Source organism: Adiantum capillus-veneris, chromosome 25 (assembly GCF_014529385.1).
Source record: "Adiantum capillus-veneris isolate H3 chromosome 25, ASM1452938v2, whole genome shotgun sequence".
In the NCBI taxonomy this organism is placed as follows: Eukaryota; Viridiplantae; Streptophyta; class Polypodiopsida; order Polypodiales; family Pteridaceae; genus Adiantum; species Adiantum capillus-veneris.
The window spans coordinates 130,715,312-130,731,291 of NC_140955.1; positions in this window are offsets into that span (position 1 = coordinate 130,715,312).

Here is a 15,980-nt window from a genome sequence, read left to right on the forward strand (position 1 = left end):
CCTAATTGCCTTCTATTCTCCTCATGAACAATAGAGTTGCACCATATGCTTTTCATTTTTCACAATGCATCATAATTAACATTTGTGTAGATCGCAATTTTTTTTACCAACAACGCATTGTTTTTATGTTTGGAGCAGAAAGACTTGGTGAAATCTTGGCATCTCCAAATCCCATCATTCTTCCATTCATTAATTATGATGATTCATTTGATGTCCATGTTTATATTTTGTTTTGAGGCAGGGACAAGAGGCGCTTAGATAGCGATCCACTCAAAGGAAACTTTCTTCAAGAGAAAGAAAAAGGAGAACACATTGTCACATGAACCAATCTGGAGCTGCTTCTCCTTTTACACCCATAGCTCGTCAATCTGTGCACATCATAATTGCTACAAAATTTAGATTTCAAGCAACCATTAGGAGAATTTTTGGACCCACTCGCCTTAATGAAATTAATGCCTCAATCAACCCTTTTATTTTGCCTATGATAAATTATGAACTAACACTTGATGTATATATTTTCATTTTGATGTGATCACTCATCGTAGTCAAAACTTTGTGGTACACAAGCCTCCTTGTATTGTAAAAATGTAAAGCACTTTTCCTACCTTTCATTCTAAAAATGGTGAGGATACACAAGAATTTCTGGATAATTTGGAGATGGCACACCTCATCTCTGGGAGAGATCAAGAAGAGGTAAAGCTGCGTGCTTTTCCACTTGTTCTCAAAGGGGAGGCTAAGGCATGGTACGAGGCCTTGCAACCTCAGAACAAAACCAATTGGGAGAGGCTACGTGCAATTTTTCTTGCCAAATTTGGGCAAGGAGATACTCCAGAGGGTCTTTGGAAGTGTCTACTTCAACATAAATAGGTATTCCTTGAAGACTACCCATCTTATGAGGTCGTTTTCCTTAACCTCTGGGATAGATGGGAGGCTACCTTACAAAACCAAGGTCGTGCACCAAACTTTCTAAAGAAAGATAGGTTCATGGCTGGCTTGTATCCAATTTTGAAGACCAAGGTAGAGTTAAAATTCCCATCAACATTTGAGGACGCACGTGAGGTGGCCATGGTCAAATTCAAGAAGTTAAATTTTAAAGCACATAGAACAAGAGACCTAAATGAAGTCATTGAGAGGGATTCTTCACCAAGCATGGGAGCACAAGTTAGGGGCTCTCTTGCCCAAACTTCACAAATAGGGGAAGGATCACAACAAGAGATCTTGAAAAGATTAACTCAACAACTAGAGAGTCTCACCTTGAATCTAGTGCAGGGCCTACCCCAACAACGATAACCAAGAGAAGGGAATCGCAATCAACGACGTCAAGCACAAGAGTTGAGATGCTGGAATTGCAACGAAGTTGGTCATGGCATGTATAATTTCCCTCACCCTTGAAGGCTTCCAGGGGACATATACCCTCCTAGATCCCCTCCGCTCATGGTGCAGCAAGAGCATGCTCAAGCCCCGCAAATTCTTCTTCGACCACCACACCTCCAGTGGAAAACATCCCTCCTGTCCCACCAGTGGAGGAAGAGAGAGGAGTAAACTTCATAAAGCTGGAAGAGGAGATAGAGGTGAGCCCTATACATTTAGATGTTATGCCAGCAGAAAAGCACACAAGAGCACACAACAAGGATGAAGACACAAGGAATGAAGAGTCAGAACCTGCAAGGAAGGAGAGGAAGAAAAAGTCAAAGAAGGAGGAAGGAGGCAAGAAGTAGAGGTCAAGGCGAAGGGAGATCGGCATCAACGATTTTCCATTAGGAAAGAATATGGAACCCTACAACATCTTAGAAGATCTGCAAACTCAAAAGCCCAATATTTCTTGGCCTCAACTCCTACATCTATCACCCAAGGTGAGAAAGCACTGGTCCAAACTTGTAAGCACAAGACTCCCAAGAAAGAAAGAAAAGGTGACAGTAAAGGCATTGACTTCAAAGCCACAACAAGATGTGGAACCTATTGTAGATGCTTATGTAAGGGGTAGGAAGGTATCCAATGTGTATGTTGATGGTGGAGCACAAATGTGTGTGATCACGGAAAGAGCCATAAATAGACTAGGGCTTGAAATCACTAAATCCTCTAATTGTCAAGCTAGGCTGGCCAACAATGCAAGTGTGAAGTGCCTAGGGATCATCGAGAATGTAAAAGTTTCTGTATGTAATATAGATGCACGTGTGGACATGTATGTTATGCCAGCCAAGGGGGAGGGCTATCCCATCATCCTAGGGAGGCCTTGGCTCATTGCCGTGAATGCAGATCAAAAATGGGGACGAGGACAATTGATTCTCAAAAAGGGGCAACATGTAGTATACGATTGGCATGAAGGAAAGCAGCTCGACAGCAACTATGAGACCACGGCTGATGAAGAAAGTGAAGGGAGTTTTGGCTCAAGCGACGAGGAAAGTTCAACCACTACATCCAATAGCGAAGAAGAATCATCTCTGGAGGTAATGGGAATCATCTTCAACACATCAAAAACTCCATCAATAGAGGTTGACCCAACAAAGGAGCAAACAAAGGATGACAAAAGTTAACCACAAGCACTTTGAAGACTTTGAGAGGATGCTTGCAAAAGATCTTACCCCTAAGGAGAAGCGGTCCTACATAGAAATGCTCAAGAGGTATCCCAATTTGTTTATCACTGATTACTCACAAAGTAGAGGTGTGGATGTTATAGAGCATGGCATAGAATTAAAACCAGGTACTAAACCTGTGGCTCAAAAGCTAAGGCGCCTAGGAAAAATACAACAAGAGGCACTTTTGACAGAGGTTAACCGACTCCTCAAAGCTGGTTTCATTTACCCTGTGTCTAACTCTGAGTGGGTGTCCCCAATTGTAGTAACCCCTAAAAAGAACAGAAAATGGAGGGTCTGTGTTGACTACAAACCGCTCAATGCTGCAACAAAGAGGGATCATTTTCCTCTTCCTTTCCAAGATGAAATCTTAAACGAAGTAGCCGGCTATGAATGTTACACAGTGTGTGATGGGTATTCAGGGTATTTTCAAATCAGAATAGCAGAAGAAGATCAGTTAAAAACCACTTTCATCACACCTTGGGGTTGCTTTGCCTATAGAGTGATGCCATTTGGGCTCACAAATGCTCCTAGTACCTTTATAAGGTTTATAACTCTTGTCTTTCAGCCCTTATTTGGAAAGTCAATTAGGGTTTTTATGGATGACTTCTGTATCTATAGTAGCCAAAGACTTCATTGCCAAAAAGTTGAGGAGGGGCTTAGGAGGCTTCATCAATTTGGGGGACAGCTTAATCCTGAGAAGTGTCACATTGCAGAGTCACAAGTGGTATTGCTAGGTCATGTGGTTTCTTTGCAAGGAATTCAAGTGGATCCATCAAAAGTAAATGCTCTCTTGTCACTACAACCACCAATGACAACCAAGGAGCTCATGACTTTCAACCACAAAGTAAGGTACATGTCTCGTTTCATTCACCTTCTAGCGGAAGCTATTGCACCTTTGCACAAGCTAGCAAACAAACCCACATTTGAATGGAGAGAGGAACACAAATTATGCTTTACTGAAGTAAAGGGTATTCTCAACTCTCTTCCAACAATAATGCCACCAAATCCAAAGGATACATATTACATCACGCCAAGTGTAGGAATGGAGGCCATCGGTGTAGTTCTCATGCAAAAAGACCCAAAAACATGCTACATGAGGCCAGTATACTTTGCAAGCAAAGTCATGACCGCTGCAGATAAGGGCTACACCGATATGGAGAAGGTGGTATTCACAATTATGTTTGCGGTAAGAAAGTTCCGATCATATCTCTTACCTGCACCATTTGTCATTCTCACCATGAAAAACAATTTACCATATGTTGTGCAACACATGAGCCTCTCATCTAGGATAGCCAAATGGGTTCTAGAACTTCAAGAGTTCGAATACACTTTTCTTGTGGAAGATAGCACAAGGGCACGTCTTGCAGACATTCTCACATACAAAGTGAGAGAAAGGAAAGAGTCACCAAAGGCAGGAGACAAAGCTACACCACAAAATAATGAGGAGGAGATGGACAATGCACACATTTTGTGCTTTGACGGAGCTTACCGACGACAACACGATCAGGCAGCAGGAGGGGTTCTTATTCTATGTCCACAAAGGGAAGTTCTTGTTAAGAAAGGTATCACCTTGGAAAATGTTCATTCTAATAATGAGGCTGAGTATGTCACCTTAAAGTTGGGGCTTGAAGAACGCAGAAAACATGGCATCGAAAGACTTATAATAAGATGTGATTCCTTAATAGTTATTAGGCAAATCCAAGGGATATGGAAGTGCAAGAACCCTACTCTAGTGGAGTGGCTTAGACAGGTGAAGGCTTTGATAAAGAACTTTGAAGCTACACAGTGATAGCCGTTTTTTCGGCTCTTTGTAATTGCCACAGTGAGTTACCTCACCCTACCAAAATCACCCAAACACTGTGGCTATCCCTACCATTTCACTGTACATAGGCGTGCGTGAGTCACGGGACTTTTCCCATATCTTCTTAAAAACCCTCAGCTAGCTAGTCACTGCGCTAGGTGAGCCCAAAAAAATAATAATAATAAATAAAAAAATAAAAGTATATTATGGCCTCTTTGTGTGTAAATATTTCATTGTATATATGGCCTAAATATAGGGATTTTTTATAATTATTTTGGTATTTTATTTAAATATTTCTACTTAGGTGTGTGTTTTATTAACCCTATGTACACCTTCTTTCACCCTCTTATACCATAATTATATATATATATATATATATATATTTGCCAATATGTACATACTCTAACCTCATATTTTTCCTTTATACAAATCACTCCCACATTTTCACCCTCACCCTCGTGAAAACAAAAAATTGATTTCTACTCATTGGTTACTTTTATTATATTATTTACTTGCATACATTTTCCTCTTTCACCAAAAATAATTCAAGGAGGGACCATATCATATGATTCCAATATCTTTCCATATCCATAACTCCTCCATATTTTTATTATTATTTTTACTCATTATTCTAACACCATGTGCTCATTGAGCTAAAGTCCATGAATAGTCCATACACTAGTCCCACCATGTATATATTTCTTATTTCACCAATAATCCTCCTCCATGCATGGGTCAAGGGCAACTTGAATGCTTTGTATTATAATATGACAAAGGAGGGGCTCACTCTTGGATGCATTGTACAAATTCAACAAAGGAGGGGGCCACTAAAAGACTTTTGCAGGCATAAAAAATAGGCTTTTTGGTGAGAATTTTGGCACCTATCTCCACTCCGAATTTGGAGCGGTGGTCAAAAGAGAAAATGTAGCCCACGCTCTGAATAATCACCCCAAATTTTTTCATGATTTTTGGAGCTACCAGCTGTGAGCTATGATTTTTTTAGTGGACCCCAGTTTTCCCATGCTATGCAGCCACACTCTCTCTTCCACTTTATCATTTTCCTCTTTCACACACACTTCTCCACTCATCATCCCCATCTCTCTCACCACTCCTCTCTGCACACTACTCACCTTCTCCTCAACCTTGAAGAATAAGAGAAACCATGGTGAACTCATACCTCCCACACACAATTCCATTCCAAAATTGACCACCTAGTCTCATTTTTCCTCCTCCAAATTACCCATATCTATCAAAAAACCACAAAATTCAGCCTCTTCTCTTAAAAGATAGCATCATGGTGGTTGATTACTCAGCTTCAATTACCTTGTCTCTCAAGGAAGGTCAAGAGTGGAGAAAAAATGTACCGTCAAAGCTAGTGGACCGTCAACAAGCGTCAAAATTGGCCCTACTCAAGACACTTGGAGCATTAACCTTGTAAGAAATCCACCTTTTCTTACCTCTTAAGAGTTTTTTCTTCCTTATTTGTATCCTACATGGATACTCCCATTGTAAATATCCAATTCCATTTGTAAATTAATACTAACTCTACTAACACTAACCCACTATGAAAAGTCCTATCACCTCCATTTCTCTCCTCTCTCTTTCCCCACCAACTTCTTGATAATTCCAAGCAAAAGAAATTAGATAAATTGCTGAAAATCTAACCCAACCATGGTTAGAGGAGTAACCCTAGCCTTCAAAATTGCTATAAAAGGAGGGTGTAGCTAGCATAAAAGGGGGGGAGCCATAAGCAAGAGCACTATGCTATAGCTTGAGAAGCCAAGCTCAACCTCTTTAGAAGGAGCTCTTGAGTGGAAGCTCATTGTCTTATGCATGTGCATGTGTTGTAATAGGGGATTAGCAAGGGAAATCTATGCCATTGTAAGAGAGAGAGTGATCATTCAATTGAGAGTAGGAAATCTATCATTTCTCCTACTAGTGTAAGCCCAACATTCGCTGAATCAAGGAGGGTGGATTTGGACTAAGCTTGGATACTTTGTCTCCCTTCCAATGTGAAGTAATGGACAATAATGATGCGTAAGTGTCTTGGTGTTTTTTTTTTTGTTAAGTTCTTGATAGCTTGTCTCTGGTGTTGTCATAAATCTAGCCATAAATCCCACATACTGTAAGAGGGCGACAGGGTGGAGAGGACTCCCCTGGCCTTAAGACAGTGATTGGGGTGGCTTTTCTTGTGATGTGTTGTGGTGAAATTTACGCAAGCTATGTTGAACAAGTACTAATCTCACTTTGATTTGTCATGACAGATTTGTAAGAAGGTATTAATGCAACAAGCACCCCTCCCCCTTTCTCTCTCTTTCTTAAATATATAGTTGTGTTTGCTTGATCATTGCCGATACGTTTCAAAGCAGCCCGAGCACTATCTCTCTCTCTCTCTCTCTCTATCTCTCTCGTGTTTTAGTGTGTGAGAGTATTCCGTTGGTGTTAGGGTTAGTGTAAATTCCTTGCTTGTTTGTGGGTTGCTCTAACGATTCTCCTCTTTTGCGTCCTAGTTCGCTCTTAAACTAGGTGGTGCCCCTTGTGTAGTTGGGATTTGGCGGTGGGTTTGTTGTTTTGGTTTGTGTTGTGTTGTTCCCCAGCCCCATTGAGCAGCACGGGAGCCTTGAAGGGTGTCTAGAGGCCACTCTTCTTGTTGCCCACCCCGGACCGCCTCAAATTGGTGCCCCCACGGAGGACGGCTTGTGTATTTTTGTGTAGAATTAACCTTTAGCATAGTCAAGTAGTTTGCATGAATCACGAAGCTTTGTATGATCCCTTCATTCCCATTGCAAGGCAAAAGGTACACATAATTGTTAGTACTAAGTTGCAATTTCAATGTGTCATTCGTAGAATTTTAGGTCCTCTTAGGTTGGCCGAGATAAACGCTTCAGTAAATCCTTTTATTTTGCCTCTCATTAGGTACGACCTTAGTTTGGACGTCTATATTTTTGTTTTGTTTTAAGCATTAGGACATGCATAGGCCATCGATAATGGCCCAGGAATAGAGGTTTTTCCCTTTCATTTTACTCCACACATTAGATTAAACGTTGCAATTAGTAGAAAGATCCATTTTCAACAACGAATGGTGTTCATGTTTGGTGCCCAAAGAGCAGGAGAAATTCTTGCATCACCAAACCCTGTCATTCTACTTCTCATCAACTACCACACTTCTTTTGATGTACATGTGTTCATTTTATTTTAAAATGAAGTGCAGCCCGGCAAAGTAGTGTGTATGTTTGTTTTTTCTTTGTCCAAGTTGTTACAAGAAACAAAAAAACGATCATTTATTCTAACTAGGAATGTGTGTGCAGTGAAAGTTCAATCCTTAGAGATCTAGCTCTATTACCAATTGAGTTGCAGGAGCAAGTAGTAAGGCGTCTCCCTCATAACAAGAGGGTGGTGAAGTTAAGACGGAAGGTCCTACGCGTGGATTCCATTTTCCTCTTGTTGTTGGGCAGTAAGGAAGACCCCGCATTCATCCAACTAGTGTGTGCCCTAAGATTGGTAAATAGAGTGAAATTTGGCGTTTGGCGAGTGCATTTCACCATTGAGGAAGACTCTTCAGGAAACTTGCGGCTAGAGTTCATGCTTCATAGACTCACATTTGGTGAATTTTTCCCTCATTTGCGTCTTATTAATAGTCTTCCTTTCGCTTTCAACAAAGGAGATAGGGAGCTATTCAGAGCTTGTCTTAATAAAGAGAGCATAGAGAAGATTGCAAATTTGTATAAATTCTCATCCTTCTCTACTTTCTATGACACTTTGTTCATAGAGACATTGTAAATCTCTTTATGCTTTTGAATGATTTAACCATAATCCTAAGGAGTTTTTGTCCAGGAATTTTGTAGCACAAGTGGAGTCTTTAAATCTTGCAAACTTGATTGGACTTGATGAGGATGTTCTTTATGAAATTGTGAGAAGGTTGCCTCACTCCGACTGTGTGGAACTCGAAGGAAAGGAGCTCCTAGTCAATTGCTACTTTCTCACGGCCTTCGACGAGCATGAAGATCTAGTTTTTATACAAACCGCTTGTGCATTGGGAATTGTAGAGCAAGTGCAATTTATCACTTGGGACGTGGTTGCTCTTTTGGATCCAGAAAATGAAGTTCTAGAGATTTTTGTTTATCGCCTTAGCTTTGAAGAATTTCAACCCTTCTTAGAGCTCATCAATAGTCTACGCTTTTGTTTTGATCAAACAAATCGAGACCTTATTGAAGCTTGGATAGCTGAAGAAGAAAACCTAGAGTGGTATTTTCTCACTTCTTCATTTGCAGGCGAGTGGTTCTAGATCTCTATTGTATCCCTTATTGTAACTCGTGTTGTAATCTTTCATAATAATGGAGAACCAACGCCAAATGTCTGGATATCCTCTTTTCTTTGGAGAGCCTGGAGAGGATGCAGAATTATTTTTAGCAAATTTCAAGATGTCTTGCCGTATCAAGAGGATAGTAACCGATCAAGAACGTGTAGAAATGTTTGAGGTGGTCCTTAGGAAAGATGCTAGTACTTGGTTTGACTCTTTGCCTGAGGAAGTTAAGGGGAATTACACAGAAGTTTTAAATCGTTTTAAGAGATACTTCTTTGATCCCCAAAACACTCAGAAACTATGGCAAGACATTGTTTCTCATAAGCAAAAAGACTTAGATGACTACTACTTGTACAAGCAAGAGTTTCTACGTCTTTGGGCTCTATGGATACGAAATGTTGCTAACCCTGGTGATGGTGCAGAATTTTTAAAGAAGGAGAGGTTCATAGCCGGACTCTTTCCTGACCTTAAGGTAAAAGTTGAGGCGGGTGCACCTGCTACTTTTGATGCAGCTGAAACTAGGGCTGCTCAGAAGTATAGGAAACTCAAGTGCTTAAGGGGAGAGGTTCCAATAGAAGGTCTTAGACCCAAAGGTAAGTCACAAGCATCAACATCGAGGGAGCTTCCTGAGGTAACGGCGGAAGTAATTGAGAAGTTAAACGAATCTTTAAGCAGCCTGTCAATTCACCTTGCACAAGCTGTAGGTCCAAAGGGACAAGCAAAGAAGTCTGAAGAGCGAGATCCACGACCTAGGAGAGTCTTGCAATGTTGGAATTGCGGAGAGTCTGGACATGGGATGTATAATTGTCCTTGGCCCCGTGGGGAGCCAGGGAGGCCTAACTTGAATTACCCAGTGATGAATGCAGGTGAAGGAACTGGTCAACAACCAAGGCTTCTACAAAGGCCAAATGGACCAAGACCACCTCCACAAGGGGTAGAAGGAGTTCCACCTTTGCCAGATCCAAATGTGCATGTGGTAGAGGTGACAAATTCAAATGAGGTTGACATGGAAGCCAATGGAATTAAGCGTGGCCGAGGAAAAGGTAAAGAGAAAGAAGAAGTCACATCACAGAGTGACCATGGACAAGGCAAGAAGGCAAAGGGAACCAAGGAAACCAAGAGGACTCGACGTCGTATCAACCTCCAAGACTTCCCTCTTGGACATGGTATGGCTCCGTACAACTTGTTGGAAGACATGAGAGGTAAGGGTCCTGATATTTCATGGCCTCAATTTCTTGCATTATGTCCACAAGTTAGGAGGGATTTAACAAGGGCAGTTAGCACTAGGAGAAAGGTAAAAGAGAGTGTGCCTGTTGTAAAAATTGCACAAGCTGAAATGAATGAGGACATTACACCAGTGCTAGCCTGTTACATCAAAGGGAGATTGGTTAGGAAAGGTCTAGTGGATGGGGGTGCACAAATTTGCATCATGACAGAGGGACTCATGCAAAAACTAGGCATGCACATCCATGAGACACCTGAAATTAGGGTCAAGATGGCAAACAATAGCAAGGCTAGGTGCGTAGGCATTTGTAAAAATGTTTTTGTGGAGGCCTTTGGCATTAAGAAGGCAGTGAATTTCTATGTCATGTCTACCAAGGGAAATGGTTACCCATTTATCCTAGGAAGACCATGGCTAATGAAAATGCGAGCTTTGCAGGATTGGGAGAGTGGAAAGCTAATTTGCAGGAATGACAATCACAAGAAGGTTGTCTTTGACATGAAGGAGCAACGCCAAGAGGAGCTCCATGAAGAATCATCTCAAAGTGAGACGGAAGAAGGTTGGACCGATAGCACTTCAGAAGAAGAAAGTAGCGGCAGCATTACTGAAGAGGAGTCTTCCATCGAAGTCATGGGGGTAAGGTTTAAGCCAAGCAACCAAGAGACCTCTTGTCAAGGCTTGGAGGAGGTAGGTCCTCAAGAGAATGAAGGTGATCAAGATGAAAGGGATGCTGGAAGGTATGCTATCAACAACACTTACAAAGGATGAAAGAGAGGAGTTCAAATGTGTGCTAAGGAAGTTTCCTAGGCTTTTTGCTAAAGACTACACCGATGTGCGTGGAGTAGATGCTGTTCAACACAAAATTGAGTTGAAGCCAGAGGCCACACCTAAGGCTCAGAAGCTACGAAGGCTAGGAGTCATCAAGGAGCAGGCTTTACTCAAGGAGGTAAGAAAGCTTCTAGCAGCAGGGTTCATTTATCCAGTGGAGAATTCAGAGTGGGTCTCTCCTGTTGTTGTCACTCCTAAGAAGAACGGCAAGTGGAGGGTGTGTGTGGATTACCGTCCCCTCAATGAGGCAACAAAGAGAGATCACTTTCCCCTCCCATTCCAGGATGAGATACTAAATGAGGTAGCTGGTCATGAGAAGTACACTGTGTGCGATGGTTACTCAGGTTACTTTCAAATAGGGATTGCACTGGAGGATCAATTGAAAACAACCTTTATCACTCCTTGGGGTTGTTATGCTTTTAGAGTCATGCCATTTGGTCTGACAAATGCTCCTGCAACATTCCAACGTTTCATGAATATGGTGTTTCAAGCATTCTTTGGAAAGTCAATTAGGGTGTTCATTGATGATTTCTGTATTTATAGCTCAAAATCATTGCATCTACAAAGGGTAGAAGAAGGTTTAAAGAAGCTCTACGACATGGGAGGTCAACTCAACCCCGACAAGTGCCATATAGGTGAGGATGAAGTAATCTTGCTTGGTCATAAAGTTTCTTACAAAGGCATTGAAGTGGATCCTTCGAAGGCAAAGGCTCTTATTGAGCTACCATCACCCAAGAGTCTTAAGGAGGTCATCTCATTCATTCAAAAGGTGAAGTATATGTCACGCTTCATTCACTTAGCCTCGGAGTTACTTCACCCTTTGCAAAAGTTGACACAACAAGTAGAATTTGCATGGTCTGATGAGCTTGAAGAGTACTTTTGTAACATTAAAGTCATTTTGTCAGAGCTACCAACACTCATGCCTCCTTGTTGGGAGTACACATTCTTTGTTAGCTCTAGTGCTGGGAAAGAAACAATTGGTGCTGTGTTGCTACAACAAGATCCCCACAGTACAAGGATGCGACCCATCTACTTTGCTAGTAGGGTCATGAATGCTTTGGAGAGAGACTACACAGAAGCAGAACTCATGATGCTTTCTCTCATGTTTGCAGTGAGAAAGTTTAGATCCTACCTGCTACCAAAACCTTTTGTAATTCTCACTGCAGAAAATTTGTTCCCTTGGGTGTCATCTCAAATGAATCTTAGTACTAGGATCTCAAAGTGGATTATGGAGTTGCAAGAGTTTCAATACTCTTTCAAGGTAGAAGATAGTGTGCGTGCACAATTGGCAGGGATTCTCACTTATAGGGTGCACGAAAAGGAGATTAAGGTGCCTGAAGTAAAGATCCTACCATAGCCACCACCAAAAAGTATTCCTAATGCTTTTACTTTGTTCTTTGATGGAGCTTTTTGTCGAGCCACAGGAAAAGCAGGGGGAGGGCTAGTGTTGCTCAACCCAAGTGGAGAGGTGGTCATGAAAGAGAAGTTCAATCTACCAAGTTCAGCTAGCAACAATGAAGCAGAATATGACACTCTACTTCGTGGTTTGAAGATGTGCATTGGCCAAGGGATACAACGCCTCATGGTAAAGGGAGATGCACTTCTCATTGTTAAACAGATTTTAGGCATTTGGGCATGCAAGAATGAGAGCTTACGGACAAAAGTTCATGCCATTCGTAGATTGTTTAATCAATTTGAAGAAGTGCAACTATATCATATTCCTAGGAAACAGAATGAAGATGCTGATTTACTTGCACAACAAGCCGTTGCATGTGTAAAGAAAGAAGTGCAGGTCATCATGGTGGCGGCTGCTGTGAAGCAACAGAGGTACCAGGGATTGGAGTCATTGGCTCCCATCATTGGCTACATTTTAGAGGGTGAGTTTCCACCAGACTTCACAAAAGCTCAGAAGAGGAGACTCATGAATAAGGCAAGCGTATATCTCTTCCTAGAAGGCTCCCTCTATCAAAGAGGGAAGGATCAAGTGTGCAGACGAGTACCAACTATCAAGGAAATTCCAGCCATTCTAAAAGGTTTGCATGAAGAGGCATGTGGTGGTCATTTTGCCCAAGAATTAACTGTGAAGAAGATTTTGCTTTCGGGGTATGTTTGGCCAAGTTTGCATGTGGATGTTCAACATTGGTGTAAAAGCTGTCACACTTGTCAGATAAATGGAAATAGAAGGTTGGTGCATGGCCCGAGGCAAATAGTGCTTGCAAATGGACCCTTTGAAAAGTGGGGCATTGATGCTATGGGTCCTCTGCCTAGGACAAAAAATGGTAAACTCTACATTCTAGTGGCTGTAGACTATATGACTAGGTGGGTGGAAGCACAAAGTGTGGCAAAGGTAAATGAGAAGACAGTGAGCAAATTCGTCTACACTCACATTTGTTGTAGATTTGGCACACCTTTGGAGATTGTTTCTGATAATGGTCCAGGGTTTAGAAAAGGATTGCTCACAGAAGTTTGTGAAGAGCTTCACATTCTACATCGTCATAGCACAACATACTACCCACAGTCAAATGGTTTGGTGGAGAAGGCTAATGGTGTCATTGCAGGAATCATTAGAAAGATGGTGCAAAACAAGACAAAATTATGGGATGACTTCTTGGATGGTGCCTTGTGGGCATATCGAACCACATATAGGGAAGCCACGGAGTTCACACCATTTCACTTGGTCTATGGTCAAGAGGCTTTGCAGCCTATCGAGCTCAACATTCCAACAATGCGACTTCATGGCAAAGGAGCACAAGATGATCAAGAGGTATGGATGGATCGACTTCTTACGTTAGTGGAGCTTGAGTGGAAAAGAGAAGCAGCATATGAGTGCTACAAGAGGAAAGCCACACAAGCGAAAGAAACGCACGACAAGAAACTGAAGGACAAAGGCATCAAGGAAGGAGAGCTTGTGCTAAGGTATGACAATCGACTTGACAATTTTTTTGATGCCAAGTTTGAAACAAGATGGCAAGGGCCATACATAGTCAAGAAGGCTTTCAATTCAAGTTACTATCAGCTTATGGACTTGAATGGTAAAGAGCACTCCAGGAAAGTAAACGGGTATCGCTTGAAGCCCTATTTGAGTCGCCTTCTACCAAAGGATCTACCAAAGATCTGCCCAAAGGCCGCTGTCTTATTGTTACATGAAGCATGAGTGTAACTCCAGCCAAAATTCTGAGGGGCCAAACAATGAAGATCTCGTCAAGGACTCTGAAGCACTCTCTTTGGAAAAGATGCTCTATGATGGTACATGAATATACCATCATCCAGGGGGAGGGCTAATGATAGCCGTTTTTTCGGCTCTTTGTAATTGCCACAGTGAGTTACCTCACCCTACCAAAATCACCCAAACACTGTGGCTATCCCTACCATTTCACTGTACATAGGCGTGCGTGAGTCACGGGACTTTTCCCATATCTTCTTAAAAACCCTCAGCTAGCTAGTCACTGGGCTAGGTGAGCCCAAAAAAAATTAAAAATAATAATAATAAATAAAAAAATAAAAGTATATTATGGCCTCTTTGTGTGTAAATATTTCATTGTATATATGGCCTAAATATAGGGATTTTTTATAATTATTTTGGTATTTTATTTAAATATTTCTACTTAGGTGTGTGTTTTATTAAACCTATGTACACCTTCTTTCATCCTCTTATACCATAATTATATATATATATATATATATATATATATATATTTTTTTTTGCCAATATGTACATACTCTAACCTCATATTTTTCTTTTATACAAATCACTCCCACATTTTCACCCTCACCCTCGTGAAAACAAAAAATTGATTTCTACTCATTGGTTACTTTTATTATATTATTTACTTGCATACATTTTCCTCTTTCACCAAAAATAATTCAAGGAGGGACCATATCATATGATTCCAATATCTTTCCATATCCATAACTCCTCCATATTTTTATTATTATTTTTACTCATTATTCTAACACCATGTGCTCATTGAGCTAAAGTCCATGAATAGTCCATACACTAGTCCCACCATGTATATATTTCTTATTTCACCAATAATCCTCCTCCATGCATGGGTCAAGGGCAACTTGAATGCTTTGTATTATAATATGACAAAGGAGGGGCTCACTCTTGGATGCATTGTACAAATTCAACAAAGGAGGGGGCCACTAAAAGACTTTTGCAGGCATAAAAAACAGGCTTTTTGGTGAGAATTTTGGCACCTATCTCCACTCCGAATTTGGAGCGGTGGTCAAAAGAGAAAATGTAGCCCACGCTCTGAATAATCACCCCAAATGTTTTCATGATTTTTGGAGCTACCAGCTGTGAGCTATGATTTTTTTAGTGGACCCCAGTTTTCCCATGCTATGCAGCCACACTCTCTCTTCCACTTTATCATTTTCCTCTTTCACACACACTTCTCCACTCATCATCCCCATCTCTCTCACCACTCCTCTCTGCACACTACTCACCTTCTCCTCAACCTTGAAGAATAAGAGAAACCATGGTGAACTCATACCTCCCACACACAATTCCATTCCAAAATTGACCACCTAGTCTCATTTTTCCTCCTCCAAATTACCCATATCTATCAAAAAACCACAAAATTCAGCCTCTTCTCTTAAAAGACAGCATCATGGTGGTTGATTACTCAGCTTCAATTACCTTGTCTCTCAAGGAAGGTCAAGAGTGGAGAAAAAATGTACCGTCAAAGCTAGTGGACCGTCAACAAGCGTCAAAATTGGCCCTACTCAAGACACTTGGAGCATCAACCTTGTAAGAAATCCACCTTTTCTTACCTCTTAAGAGTTTTTTCTTCCTTATTTGTATCCTACATGGATACTCCCATTGTAAATATCCAATTCCATTTGTAAATTAATACTAACTCTACTAACACTAACCCACTATGAAAAGTCCTATCACCTCCATTTCTCTCCTCTCTCTTTCCCCACCAACTTCTTGATAATTCCAAGCAAAAGAAATTAGATAAATTGCTGAAAATCTAACCCAACCATGGTTAGAGGAGTAACCCTAGCCTTCAAAATTGCTATAAAAGGAGGGTGTAGCTAGCATAAAAGGGGGGGAGCCATAAGCAAGAGCACTATGCTATAGCTTGAGAAGCCAAGCTCAACCTCTTTAGAAGGAGCTCTTGAGTGGAAGCTCATTGTCTTATGCATGTGCATGTGTTGTAATAGGGGATTAGCAAGGGAAATCTATGCCATTGTAAGAGAGAGAGTGATCATTCAATTGAGAGTAGGAAATCTATCATTTCT